Source organism: Excalfactoria chinensis, chromosome 2 (assembly GCF_039878825.1).
Source record: "Excalfactoria chinensis isolate bCotChi1 chromosome 2, bCotChi1.hap2, whole genome shotgun sequence".
In the NCBI taxonomy this organism is placed as follows: Eukaryota; Metazoa; Chordata; class Aves; order Galliformes; family Phasianidae; genus Excalfactoria; species Excalfactoria chinensis.
This window is the reverse complement of record NC_092826.1, coordinates 39,902,865-39,915,552: the sequence shown is the minus strand read 5'-3', so window position 1 is coordinate 39,915,552 and position 12,688 is coordinate 39,902,865. Positions and strand designations below refer to the sequence as shown.

Below are 12,688 nucleotides of genomic sequence, written 5' to 3'. Positions count from 1 at the left end.
GAGCAAGGGTCTATTGAATCTATCCAAGGCCATCAGCAGTGCACACTATCACAAAGAGCACATTCTGGAACTCCTCTACATCTGAGAAAGGAACAAACATAGGATACAGGGCTGTGGATACAGCTGGTGAAGTGAGGGGCCCCACAATGTTCTTTCTGATCTCCTTCCTGGAAGCCTGTGTCCTGCCGGTCCAACAGACTTTGGCTGGGCTTGGACTCACAGATTTGAGATCCTCTAGATATTTATTCTCTTCCCTTTTACTTCTTGGCCTTTTTCCCATGTTTATCAGTGTAGAAGGAATGACTTCTCAAGATGTTTTGATAGATAAACTACTTAGGAGGTGAGCACCTATTTTAATGTCAGAATGGCCTGTGTGTGTTGGGGAGTATTAAGGGGCTGAATTGTGCTTACTACTTCATGCGCAGCAGTGCTATGATGCCCGAGTCTGCAGCTGTGTATAGTGTGGCCTGGCATGTAGAGGAGGGAAAGAGATGGCATCCTTGCCTCTCCTTTGTCTTCACTGCATGCCTTTATCCTTCCACCATTCTAAAGAGAGCTCCAGCACCCCATAGTTAGTTCCCTCACATTCAGTAACTAGGACCTCTTCTGCATTCCTTTGTCCACCTAAATTAAATTTTACCTTAATGACCCAGTGTTTCCTACCACTCCCTTGCCTGGATGCTGCTCTGGCATCTGAAGCTAGAAGTACAGGTTGAGGTGTTGGCATGACTTGTGGAGCAGGTGGAGGCCTGGGAGTGCTGCTGCACACAGTGGCAAATGAGTGCCAATTATCTCACCTGGCCAAAGCCACCATGCTGCTCATTACTCGTGGCTCAGGTGAGCACCTGCATGCAGGCAGAAGTCAGGAGATGCTGCTGAAGTGTAACATCCTTGGTTTGATCTGTGTGTAGATCATCATTTTTCAGGCATCAGTAACCTCTGTTATGATGACTCTTTCTTCACCCCTCCCCCTTTTCTTTTTTTTTTATGATTATGTTGTTTATGGGTAAAGTTCAATGTGGTGTCGTTAAGTAAAGAACTCTCTAATTGAGGTCTGCTTATTGAAGACAATGAAATAGTTACCTGCCTTTGATAAATAGCACTCTGTTCAGAAAGTGTGGCTGAGAAGTTGTTCTGTAATCAGATTGTCTATTGCATTTCCAAGGGAATCACCATGCTTCTCCACTGCTTTTGCTTGCTAGTAGTTCTGCTTGACACCTTCTGGTGCAAGATCACTTCTCTTAACATTGTCTTAGGAGTGTCCCATCCTTACAAGTTGTTGGAGCAGTGTCGTTAGATCCCAGCTTCAGTTCAGAAGGTCTACTTGAGTAAAAAGCTAACATACCATGTCAGATTCGCTGTTCCCATGCCAGTAGGATGCCTGAGGTTTGTCAGCTGTGCTGGAATCACTTTCCACATTAAACAAATGGAGGAAAAAGAGAGTACGTTGAAAAGCAAAGCTTAAGAGGCTGGGAGAGATTCAAAGAAATGAAACAATAACATGTTTAATAGCTAATTCCTATTCTGGTTTGGCTTTAAGGTAGCTTCGGCTTTCCAGTCTGCTCACAGGATTCCTAAGTTCTCTGCCAGAATGACTCACAGCTCCCGGAGCTGGGATCCAGCCCTCTAGACAGGCAAGCTGTGTTTAGAGGTTTGTTTACCTTTCCCAGATAATAATGTATTGGAAAGAGACTTGTTTTTGTTTTGTTTTGTTTTTTTTTCCTCCACTTAAAATAGTTTAGGACCAATGTAAATTCACCTGATCTGGAAGCTGGAGCTTCTTGCATCACTCAGTCCTGATTCAGTGTGAGCGCTGCTGGGATCTGTTTAATGTAGTTTCATGCTGTTCTACAGGGGTGGATGCCTTCAGAATACCCTTTCCTTCTGGTGTCTCAACTAGTTGGCCATGAATGCAAAACAAGCAATAACCAGAGCCTCAATCTGAGTAAATCATTATTTACCTGCTAGGAATGATAGTTCCTGCTGACTGAGAAGGTGAATTAAGAAATCTAGCCATGTAACCCTAGTACGTAATTCACAACACAAACAGAAAACCATGTATGAAAGCCATATATGGTTGCTCCTGCTTGTGTTTCTGTAGCCTGTGATGCAGCACTTGAGAGAATGGATGTGAGGACAAGTCCAGCAGTTGTCGGAAACTGTGCCAAAGAACACGGAAAGGATTGGGCCTTGAATGTGTCTGCTGCAAGTGGGCAGCATCATGGCTTCATTGCCAAGTAAGAAAATTCTAATGATTGCCAGCGTCTTTTTGGTTTTGTATTAACAAAACCATGGGTTTTCCTGGGTATTAGTTCATGTTTCTCAATGGTGGGTTTATTTTCCCCTGTAAATCTGTTTAGACAAGTGTAGCAAGGCCCTGGTTGCATGACACAATGGTCATGACTGATTGCCTGTGCTCAGCAGAAGTATGGTCAGATGAAGAATCAGCCATGTGCTCAACAATTATGAATAAACTCTGAATGTAGCGCTGCACAAGGGAGCTCATAGACTTGCTACTATATCAGAGGGACATCTGATTGTTGTGCAGATGTGTTAGACACTGAACTATTGTGTGCGCAGCTGAATTAGGTTATTGTAATGGGGGACTTCTCCTCTTGCTTCACTTTTAGAATACGGCTATTGCATCACTGCCCAACCAATACAGACAAAGACCATTCAGTGATGTATCTATTTATTTCCTATTTGCTTGTTGAACTAAATGTTTTCATGCTTTCTTTCCAGTACCAAATTGCTGCAAGGAATAGTTCAAGCCAGCCAACAGGGAAAGTATTTGGATGCTCAAAGTAAGTACTGTTTCTTTGTATGTGTTTGTTACTGTGCTTGTGATTGATAAAACATTCAAGAATTTGCACTTGATTTGCGTTTTTAATGCAGTAGCTAAGTAGGTTTGGTACCAATAGTTCGTAATATTCTTTTGCAGTGTATTTGACCGTGTAATTAAAAGATTCAAGTCATTAAGAGTTATTCATTCATGCAACAGAAATGATGGAAGCTAGACTAGCTGCCACAAACATTTTGGAAGCAGCTTGTCTTTTTGGCTGGTGTCGGAAGGAGATGATGGTAGAAAGGGATAAAAGGGGAAAACTACTATTACTACTGAGAACACTGAGGAAATCATATTCCTATTTTCATTCGCTAGCTTTTATTTTTTTTAATGTTAACACTTCTGTATACTATTAGTGCTTCCTTTAACGTGAAATGGAAAAGCCCACCAAATGCTGCTGTACAGGGTTAGTAACTTACACCAGATGGAATCTGTAAAGTGCTCTTTCTCTTTTACTTTTTTAAATTCCCAAATATTTGAGTTTAGCTGGCATCCCATCTCAGCTGGATGCTAACTTCAACTCTGCAGCCTCCAACTTGATTTCTCCGAAATCCTCTCACTGAGTCACCTGCGAAGAGAGAAGGGATGAACATTACAGGGAAATGCAAGGCCCACAAGGTGGCAATGTTTAGAAAGGATGATCCTCCAGCAGATCCGTGCTTCTAGCTGTCACTTGCTCCCTTTCTATCCTTACCGTGCATCTCTGCTTCTACACAAGAAATGGTAACTGTTGTCAAAAGGCAGTGCAGGATGCCCGGTTATACAACTCCTTTTGGAATAAATGGGCCACTGGCACTGCATGCTGTGCTGTGCTGGGTACTATGTATGCATTTTCTCTTGGCATCATTAATGGTTTGCGGTACAGGGCGGGGGTGTGTGGTTATTCATAGCTAGTGCTGAAAATATGTATAACACTGAAACGATCCTGAGGCTGTATAATGAAGCACTTTCATTTTAAAATAGACCACCTGTTTTCTGGTAGTGCTTGAAAAGCTGATACAAGCCTAACTTTGGTTGGGGGTAGGAGACGTTGCACTTTGTGGTGGTACTTTTGTTCATGCTTTTAGTTAAGTTGAAAGTAAGAAGTTTGTGACTGGACTATTTTAGAGCCTTGTTTCACAGTGAAATTAGGGATTTGCTTCAAGTTATTTAGTGCCCTGAAAATATATGTATATATATATTTGCAACATTTCTTGAGATTTATAGTAGACATAAGTAATTATTCAGGGTAAACTCTATGGGAAATATAAGATTTCCTGTGTTAACTGGCACAGATGCACTTAAGAAAGCTGACACTGGAAAAGGGAGAGTTAAAACAGGAGCCTCAGATTCATCAGGTTGCAGGAGAAGAGTTGCTTTCAGAGCAATTACAAGATACTCAGGTCTTGAGCACCCAGAAATCCTCAGGAAAAGAGCATTGTATAATCTGGAGCTGAAAGAGGCTTGTAAGCATCAAGGATGAAGCAAGGATGAACTACAGGAGGAATGTGATACCAAGAGCCAGGAAAATGTAATGTGGACATGCTCCTTCCCATGCGGCAGGTGGAAGTACTCATCCATGGCAAAAGTCATCTAGTTGTTCTACTCATGCAGGGATAGGGGATGCTGCTGAAGTACAGCCTCATTACTGTTGTTATATTGCATTCTCACAAGTACTTTGGAGCTACTGGAAAATTGAATAGAATGATAAGCACTGAGATAGGATGTAGTTGGTCATATAAATGTTCATTTGGTGGTCACATACTATCTGTGTAACTAGGAACTTATCTGAAACACGTGGTTTTCCTGGAATCAGTAACCCTACTCTTGAAGTGACATAGGGCTCTCTGGTGTATTCTCCATGCATTGCTGCTCACAGTGTAACCGTTCTTCTCCAAATCTTTTAGTCTTTATGGCCTATTATGTCAAAATGAAAATCTGCTATCCAGCCTTTTAATACTAGGCATTCTTTATACTGCTAGAGAGTTAGCTGAGCTTAGAACTGCAAAAAGTAAATCCATGTAACGTACTGCTACATGCTAGTTGTCACTCAGGAAACCTTCCAATCATGTTCTGGTGCTTCTGAGGCTGGCAGAGGAGCATTCTTTTTACTGGAGTTAGATTACATGGAGAATAATGTAAGGAATGAATGCTGGAGCATCCAAGAATTTTATAGTTCTCACATGAGTTCAGAAATGTGTTGAGGTAAGACTGAGGATAGGAGGAAAGAAAGCAAATTTTAGTTATATATAAACACACACCCACATATAACGTATGTTGAGCTACTGATTTGTGATTTGTTCAGGGAGGGACCTTTTTTCATTCCTCCCCTGTGCAGAAACAAATACTGCCTAGTCCTTCATGCAAATGCTGCGTTGTTACATAAACTGGGAAGAATAAAGGCACATTCCCTCTCATTTCGTTCTCTCTACATGCCAGCACCAGCACTGGTGTAAAATAAATGCTGCTTCTAGATAAGTGAGCTCTGTTTCCCGCTCGGTGGGAACCCTGCTTGTTTCCCCAGACTGGTCCCCTTAATTCCTACCACAGAAGACCTGACTTCCCCAAGGGCCGCTTTGAACTTTCAGCCAAAAGAATTCAGATGTATGAAATATTTGAACTTCTGGGCTGAGCGAACAGCTTTGAAAGCCTTTTCATCCTGTGGAAACAATGTCAGGTCCCCCAAAATGCAGTGGAGGACATCTGTTTGGGAGTCAGTTCTGTATAGGATGCAGCTGCTTTATGTGGTGTTTTGATCCAACATGAGAAAACGGGAGACCTAAATTCTGAACCTAACAGAGAAAAGTTAACTTAAATGGAATGTTTGTGTATGGCTTTGTATGCACCAGTCCTTGTTCCCTTTTTAACTTAGGAATTGGTTAGCTTGAATAGCCATTTATGGTACTGTCTGGAAATATTATGAACTTTGGGGTGATATTTATTTTTTCAGCATCCCGTACCAAAAATGATCCCACAGGAGCTCAGCAAAGCGGTGATTCATCAGGAGCATAACTTAGCTTTTCAAAAAGATAATGTGTGGGTTTGTTAGAACTTAATAATGAGATCCTTTCAAATGCAGGGGCTGACAACAGCACTGACATAAATTCACAATCACAATAACACAGAGGCTTATGGTTGGAGTTCTTATTAAATAGGAAACTCATTTTCTACTGTAATGAGGATATTACACTGTTTTCATGACACTGTTACCTTTTGTGCTCAAAATGTTACAAAGGCCTCATTTTTCATTTATACACAACAGGACTGTTCAGAGGTTATAGAATGTTGCTACTTTGTGCCACGGCTGTCAATATAATGACAACATACAACAGAAATAAAAGAATTATACCTATGAGGGGTTGTTGTTGTTGTTGTTGCCTTCTGTGTTTTGTCTATCAGTGATGGTTCACTTAGAATTTGGAGAACAATTGATAAAGAACAACCCATGTACGATTCAGGTTTTATTCTAACAGCAAAACCATTATTATCATTATTATTTTTGTAGGATCTTCATAGAAAGCAAAAACACAAAACATCATCAGATATGTCAAATATGAGGTATTTGTAGTGCATCCAGATGCTGTAAAATAGCTGTTTCATTTCTCAGAGCGGTGTCTGGATTTTATAAACATAGTCTTGCAAATGCGAGTAGAACCTCTGCTGGCTCTGTGCAGTCATCCTGCATCTGCTGACAGACTGGCTCAGTTAGGGCAATGGAGGACCTGCTTCTAAAACCTGCAGGCTATTGCAGATGTGGTAGGAGGTGTGAAGCCGAGTGCTGTGGCTGTGTTCCTGCCTGTATCGCATTCTGTGTGAAGTGCATGTGTGCTGTAATGTGGTGGGTGCCATGTGGCCTTCTCTCTGATGCTATGACTGAAGTAGGAACCTAAGCAGCATGTGCTGGGGTGTTCAGGGCCCCCTGGAGCTGAGAAAAATCCACTGGAAAGCATTCTGACCTCTGGACAGGTCCCTGCGGAGCTTATTGCTTGCCAGGAGCCCAAAGAAAGGCTTGGGAAAGCTATATGAAAATTGTACTTCTGTTGAGGAAGGAATTTTGGTGGGGATCTCCAGGTTTAATGGTTGGGTTGGGTTATGGGCAGTTTTCTTGTTGCTTTTTTGTTTTTATGGTCATTGTATTATTTGTTGGTTCTTCTTTTGTTGTTTAGTTTTTGTTTTTAATTCAAGTTTCAGCATTTCCTAGTATTTCTTTACAATCACTTTGGATGGAAACTTCGGCTTTGTTCACTGGCTTCTTAGGCTCTGATATCAGTAAGTTCCCTCACAATCTGTGGCTTCCAGAAAATCGCCCTCTATGCAGTCACAGTAAAGCATGAGCTGCCAGCAATGCACAGCATGTTCATGAGGTCAGGTGGATGCAAGGCGTCTTTAATTCTAGGAGTTATCCGTAGGTTAAAAACTGCTTATAATAATGTCACCTTCAGCCTTCCTGAAGACTTGGTTAGTCAGAAGTAGGGTGTGGGGTGGCTGCTGCTGTGTGCTCTACTGCTATGTTACAAGGTGGTAAAATTAGGGGTTTTCAGTTTCTTAGGACCTAGTAATTTTCTGCCATCATTGTGTTTCCTCTGCTATTAACTCAGAGCTTACACCCAAGCCCAGTTTTTGTGATTGTCAGTATCTTCTCATGCCTTTGTTCCTGCTTCAGTGTGGTGTAGGAGCAGAAGGGAGGCCTGCAGAGACAGGAGCCTACACAAGGGCCAAGTGCTGCAGCCTCTGAAACCTCAGCTGGAGACCTGCCACCACCACCCGTATAGCTCTGTTAGATATCTGCTGTGAGCAATTAGGCTGGCTGAGCATCACAATGCCAGTGTAGGGAGTGCCAATCTGAGTTTTCTGTGCATAAATATCCACGGTGCGAGGAAAGCAGTGGTGCCCTCAAGCTGAGCTTTATGAAGTGGCTTCCGTCAGCTTCATCCTCTTACACAAGGTCTGGATTTGGCTCATCGCTAATGACCTGAGCGGGCTGCATGGGATAAACATACTGTGAATAGTACTGCAGAAAATACTGTTACATTACATTGGATGTTTTTAAAACGATAACGGGTTCCCACCTTGTGTCTTTACAGAAGAACACTATTGATTGCATTCAAGTGTTTTCAGACTTGATCTGATTTCATAACTCAAATCTGTTTTGTCTAATATAAGCGGCTTCATGTAATCACTCTTCTAAATCGAAAGCTTATGTTTGACAAGTGGGTCACTGGTTAATGGAAGCCAGTCAATCCAGCTGTTTATCTTTTCACTAAGATCGTGCACTTTCTGTATGCTCTTGTCTGTTCAAAATGGAGATGTGTACATTTCTAATGGCATTCCCTCTATTTTTGAATAGGAACCCGAGATTTACTTTGTTTCATCTGTCCCTTACATTCAAATAAACGAGTCATAGAGGTATTTCAGCTGGTATCACATTTGATCCGCAAATATGTATATCGCTGGTTGTGGTATTATTCATTTGATTCTACAAAAGAAAACGCACTGTGGCACAGAAGCTCACAAACATTATTTGAACCTCCCAGGCCCCAGTATGTTTCTGTGAACAGATCCACCTTCCACAACAGCAACCCAATAGTAGCTTTCTTCTGACTTGCTTTGCCTCTCAGCAAATGGACAAGGACTTCTAGTTCTGAATTTCAGACTTCCAGAAAGTGCTGGTAGCGTGCTGTGTCTAAATAAAGCGCTTGCAGCATCAGGCTAGTAACGGCCTCTAAGTATTCATGGAAACTTGGTCTGATATGCCAAGTTCCAAAAATCCACTTAGGAAATGTCTGTCTGTGAGATAAGTCTCCTGGCACAGTTTGCAAATCTTTGTTGTTTTGTTTTTTTGGTTTGTTTCTATTCAGAGCATTAGTGTAAGTGTCAAGTTATGGTTAAGATTATCTGTGAATTTTTTTCCTCTTTTGACGGCTATCTTATTGATAAAGATTGAATAAACAATAAGGTGCTAACAAACATTTACTGTCAAAAAAAATAATCTATCTTTTGTCTGTATCTGAGGAAACTGTCACTCGTTCAAGGTTAGTAAGACATTTGTGTAAGGGAGCAATAACATTGTGTTTAGAAGACTGACTTCTTGCTTCCAAAGAAGCAACACTCCTCATTGTCTCTGGGAGCTGGTGATTGCAAATAAACCCTTGCAACCTGGTGTTTGGGAGCTGCCCCCAAGGGTTCTGGCTGTGATGCGTTCAGAGGTGATGTCTCACCTACAGTGAGGAGCTGCAGAGGGGATGGAGTTGTAAATATGGGTGTCGTGGCTTAAGGTGGCTGCGTGTGAATGTGCATGCAGCTTAGCTCTTATTTCTGTAGCACATTCTTCTCGGCCTGTAGATGAAATGAGGCGTTATTAGTTAATGATAGTGTGTTAGCTGGACAATAGGCACGCTGGGGGCTTTGTCTGGGGGAAGGAAACCGGTGTGACCCAGGTTCTCTGCAGGTGGCTGATGAAGGAAAGTGGAAACTGCCAGAGCGCTACAAAGGGGGATGCTTGACAAAGGAAGGGTGGAAAAGAATGGGAGAAGGAACAATGGGAAACCCCAGATGGGGAAGAAATCTCGAGATGAAAGGAGGAGCTACTCATCTCATTATAGCAATGGGGAAAAGGGGTGGGTTTGCTTAGCTGCAGAGCCAGTTAGAAAGGGCAAACATAGCTAAAAGGACACATGGACCAGAAAGCAGACCCTGAAAGAAGGGACTGCGAACCAGCACCTGCCATGTGGGCAAGGCAGGGGAAATCTGTGCAGATAAGTGATGGTGTTTTGAGGAAGCTGGTTGTAACATCAGGGCCTGTTTCTGTACTTGCAAAATGAGGAAAGCTGGCACAAACTAGATTTTGTAAAATGCTATAAATGTAAGAGATAAAAAGCAGTTATTGAGAGAAGGGTGAAATGCAAACAAAACCAAAAGCAACACAGCTCTTTTTATGTAATTTCTTGGCATTTGCTAATTTGATGGGCACTTAATACATGCTCTGTAAGAGAACGTTTTGTAGCATGCTGTAAGAACATGAGTAGACCTTGTATTTTGTGATAAGGCACTGGGTTCTTGGGCTCTGCTGTTGCTGAATGGTCACACGCTACTGGATGGTTTGGCAGTATGGTTTTGATCCGAAGCAGTCCTTCCCATTACCTAAAGTATGCAATAATGTTTATGTTGGCATTTTGCAGGGTGTGGGAGGACAGACACCTAATTAACCGTTTCCTGGGGCAAAGTAACCCCTTCAGATTTTGGTTTGTAGTGGTTCTGCCCTTTTAGTTGCCTGGTTGAAGCATTTTTGATCCAGTAATAAGCGGCAAAAAACTTGATGAACCCTCTGCTGAAACCACTGCTTTCTTGTGCTTTCTCTCTTGCTCTTAAGCAGCAGTGTCTTGGACAGCTTGGTAAACTTTGGCAAATACAGTTTTCCTTTTGATGGCTATAATCCTCTGCAAGCTTCACACATTCAGTAACTCTAATGCTGGTACTGGACAAAGGGCAGTGCTGTAAGTAGGTCTTGACTGATAATAATTGCAAAGCTTTTAAACTTCTACTTATGTTTTATAGAGATACTGGACATTCACGTGAGGCATTTAGTTACTTGGCTAACATGCACAAATCAAATAACTGTCAACTACAAATCTCTTGCTGCACAATATGAACAGAGAATCACTTGTCATTATTAGCTATTCTTGAATTCCTGGTGTATAACATCAATGCCAGGTTGAGCTTTCAGCAGTGTAGCATAACAGGTAGTGTTCAAAATCATCACCTACCAATAATGTATCTCTGTAGTGCAGGACCTCGGGCATGTATCAGGTTTTCATGCTAGAAACCTGTATCCTTGGCAGATAGCATTGCAAAGCATTTGTCCTCCCTTCTGTCCCAACATTGCTTTTATGAAGCATGTCATTAGACTGTAGTGTCTTTAAAGGACATTGCTACTATATTCTGTGTTGAGCATAAGAATGTCCGTCAGAGAGTTAGATTTTCCATTTCTGTATGCTGTTCTTTTTATTTCACCTTTCAGTTTTTCCAGCCACTTATCTTGAACTCCAGGAAAGCCAAGAAGATTCCTTAACAGCTGAAAACACTTGCAAAAAAAAAGTATGCTAGATTCCTCTTCTACTCTCTTATATTTCTGAAGCCTTCAATTCTTTTACCAGTCATAATTTGATGGTTTGTTTTTACCTAGTATACAAATGTCTGAAGTTCTGATCGCTTTATATATTATCCGGTTATACCATGTGGGAACTTCAGTATTCACAATCCTTCATGACTGAAACTTGAATCTTGCATTCATTTAATTAAGGTTTTGTCATTCTCTGAAGAAGACTGGTAACTCATCACCTGAGCAGTTCCGGTGCTTTTGGTTTGATTCTTCATACTTAATATTCTTAACATCTGAACTGTGTCAAAACAGGTTAAGAAAACGAGTTAAGGTCTACCAATAAATGGAGCTTGCTACTGTAATCCTAGAACAGCTCCAACCAAGTACTTCCGTGTAAATGGGCATGCACAAGGAGTGAGTCAGAGACTCTTTATTCTTTTTAATCGGTATTAAAGGCAGGGGAAGACAGAGGAGTTGTTACTTCAAGCATTTATTGATCACAGCTGACGTTTATAGATTTTCAAATGAAGTGACTCCCCAGAATGTGCCTGAAAGCTTGTGATAAGCCAGTACACGTTAAACGTAGACTAAAGAATTCAAATATTGATTTGGTCTGAAGTAAAGGGAAGTAGGAATTCCTCCTCTCTGTAACCATCATTCACTGAATGTTTCCTGCTGTCACTGCTTTTTGTTATGTAGGAAGTGTCCGGTAAAAAATGTTTCACATTCAGTGTGAACTACTAGTGTTTTAAATGTGGAAACCTTTGATGTATATTGAAGAATGCTTTTTTTTTCCCCCTAACTAGGAGTTGTTTTTCTGTAAAGCAGACAGATTTAGCTAAACCCTGGAAGTGCTGAGTTTAGCAAGTGTCCATTAAGCCTATTTATTAATTCCAGTCTAACTATATGAATAACACTAAAGTATATGATTTGATTCACAATATCTGTTCTGTTCAACAGTGATGAAATCCTATTTCTGTGAACAGAAACAACAAAAGAAAATCCTGTTTTTGTTTTTGTTGTTGTTGTTGTTTTAGATAGTTTTCGAATCTTGGAATAATCCCCTGGTTTCTGTTTGCTTTCTACAGCATCTACAAAAGGTAGCAAGCTGCTACCTTTCTAAGGGAAAATGCCCACAGGCTGTGGCTCTTCAAGACTACCCTCTTTAGTGAGGAATTCATACACTGATGGCCAGATTGGATTTGCAGCTTATGGCTAAATTTTCAGGAATGCCTTGCTGACAAAGACCTGAACTTTTCTCTCACTCTTCCTCCCAGGCACAGAACACTTTAAAATGTGAAATATGACCTCTGAAATATAAATATGTCCGTATATTTAAAAATAGGCTTGAATTACCTCATAGGGATGTGGTCCATGCACATTGTCTAATTGGGACAGCCCTCCCTTTCTTTCTCTTTCTGTCTCTCTCCAGGGAAGGCATAATCAAGACTTTGCTTAAAGTGGCAACAGTATGATCCCCAAGGGTGGGAAGCTCATTCTTTATCTACAGGATGTCTGGAGTGATAAGTAGCTGTTTTAATAAAATTCATGCAGTGTTTCTTTGTCCTGCAAAGCCATTATTGTTTGCTCTTTGGTATGGTTAATTTAAATGCAGCGTGCCCTGAAACAAAGCAAATAAAGTAGTGGGATGGGAGAGTTGGTTTGGTGCCACGTATACAAAGAAAACATTGGTTTTCTTTCTTTCATTGGTTTAAAATTGTCATTTTAGTGATTTTACGTCATAGTGGTAGCTTTCCTTTGGGTTA

General features: G+C 41.2%; 1 protein-coding gene across 1 annotated transcript in view; it reads left to right on the top strand.

Annotated features, from left to right (window-relative positions):
• MAPRE2 (microtubule associated protein RP/EB family member 2) overlaps positions 1–12,688 on the top strand; it is a 94,266-nt gene that overhangs the window by 19,953 nt on the left and 61,625 nt on the right. Inside the window, exon 2 of the mRNA XM_072328117.1 lies at positions 2,743–2,804. The gene's annotated coding sequence lies outside the window, so the exon portion shown is untranslated. The remainder of the gene's footprint in view (positions 1–2,742; positions 2,805–12,688) is intronic.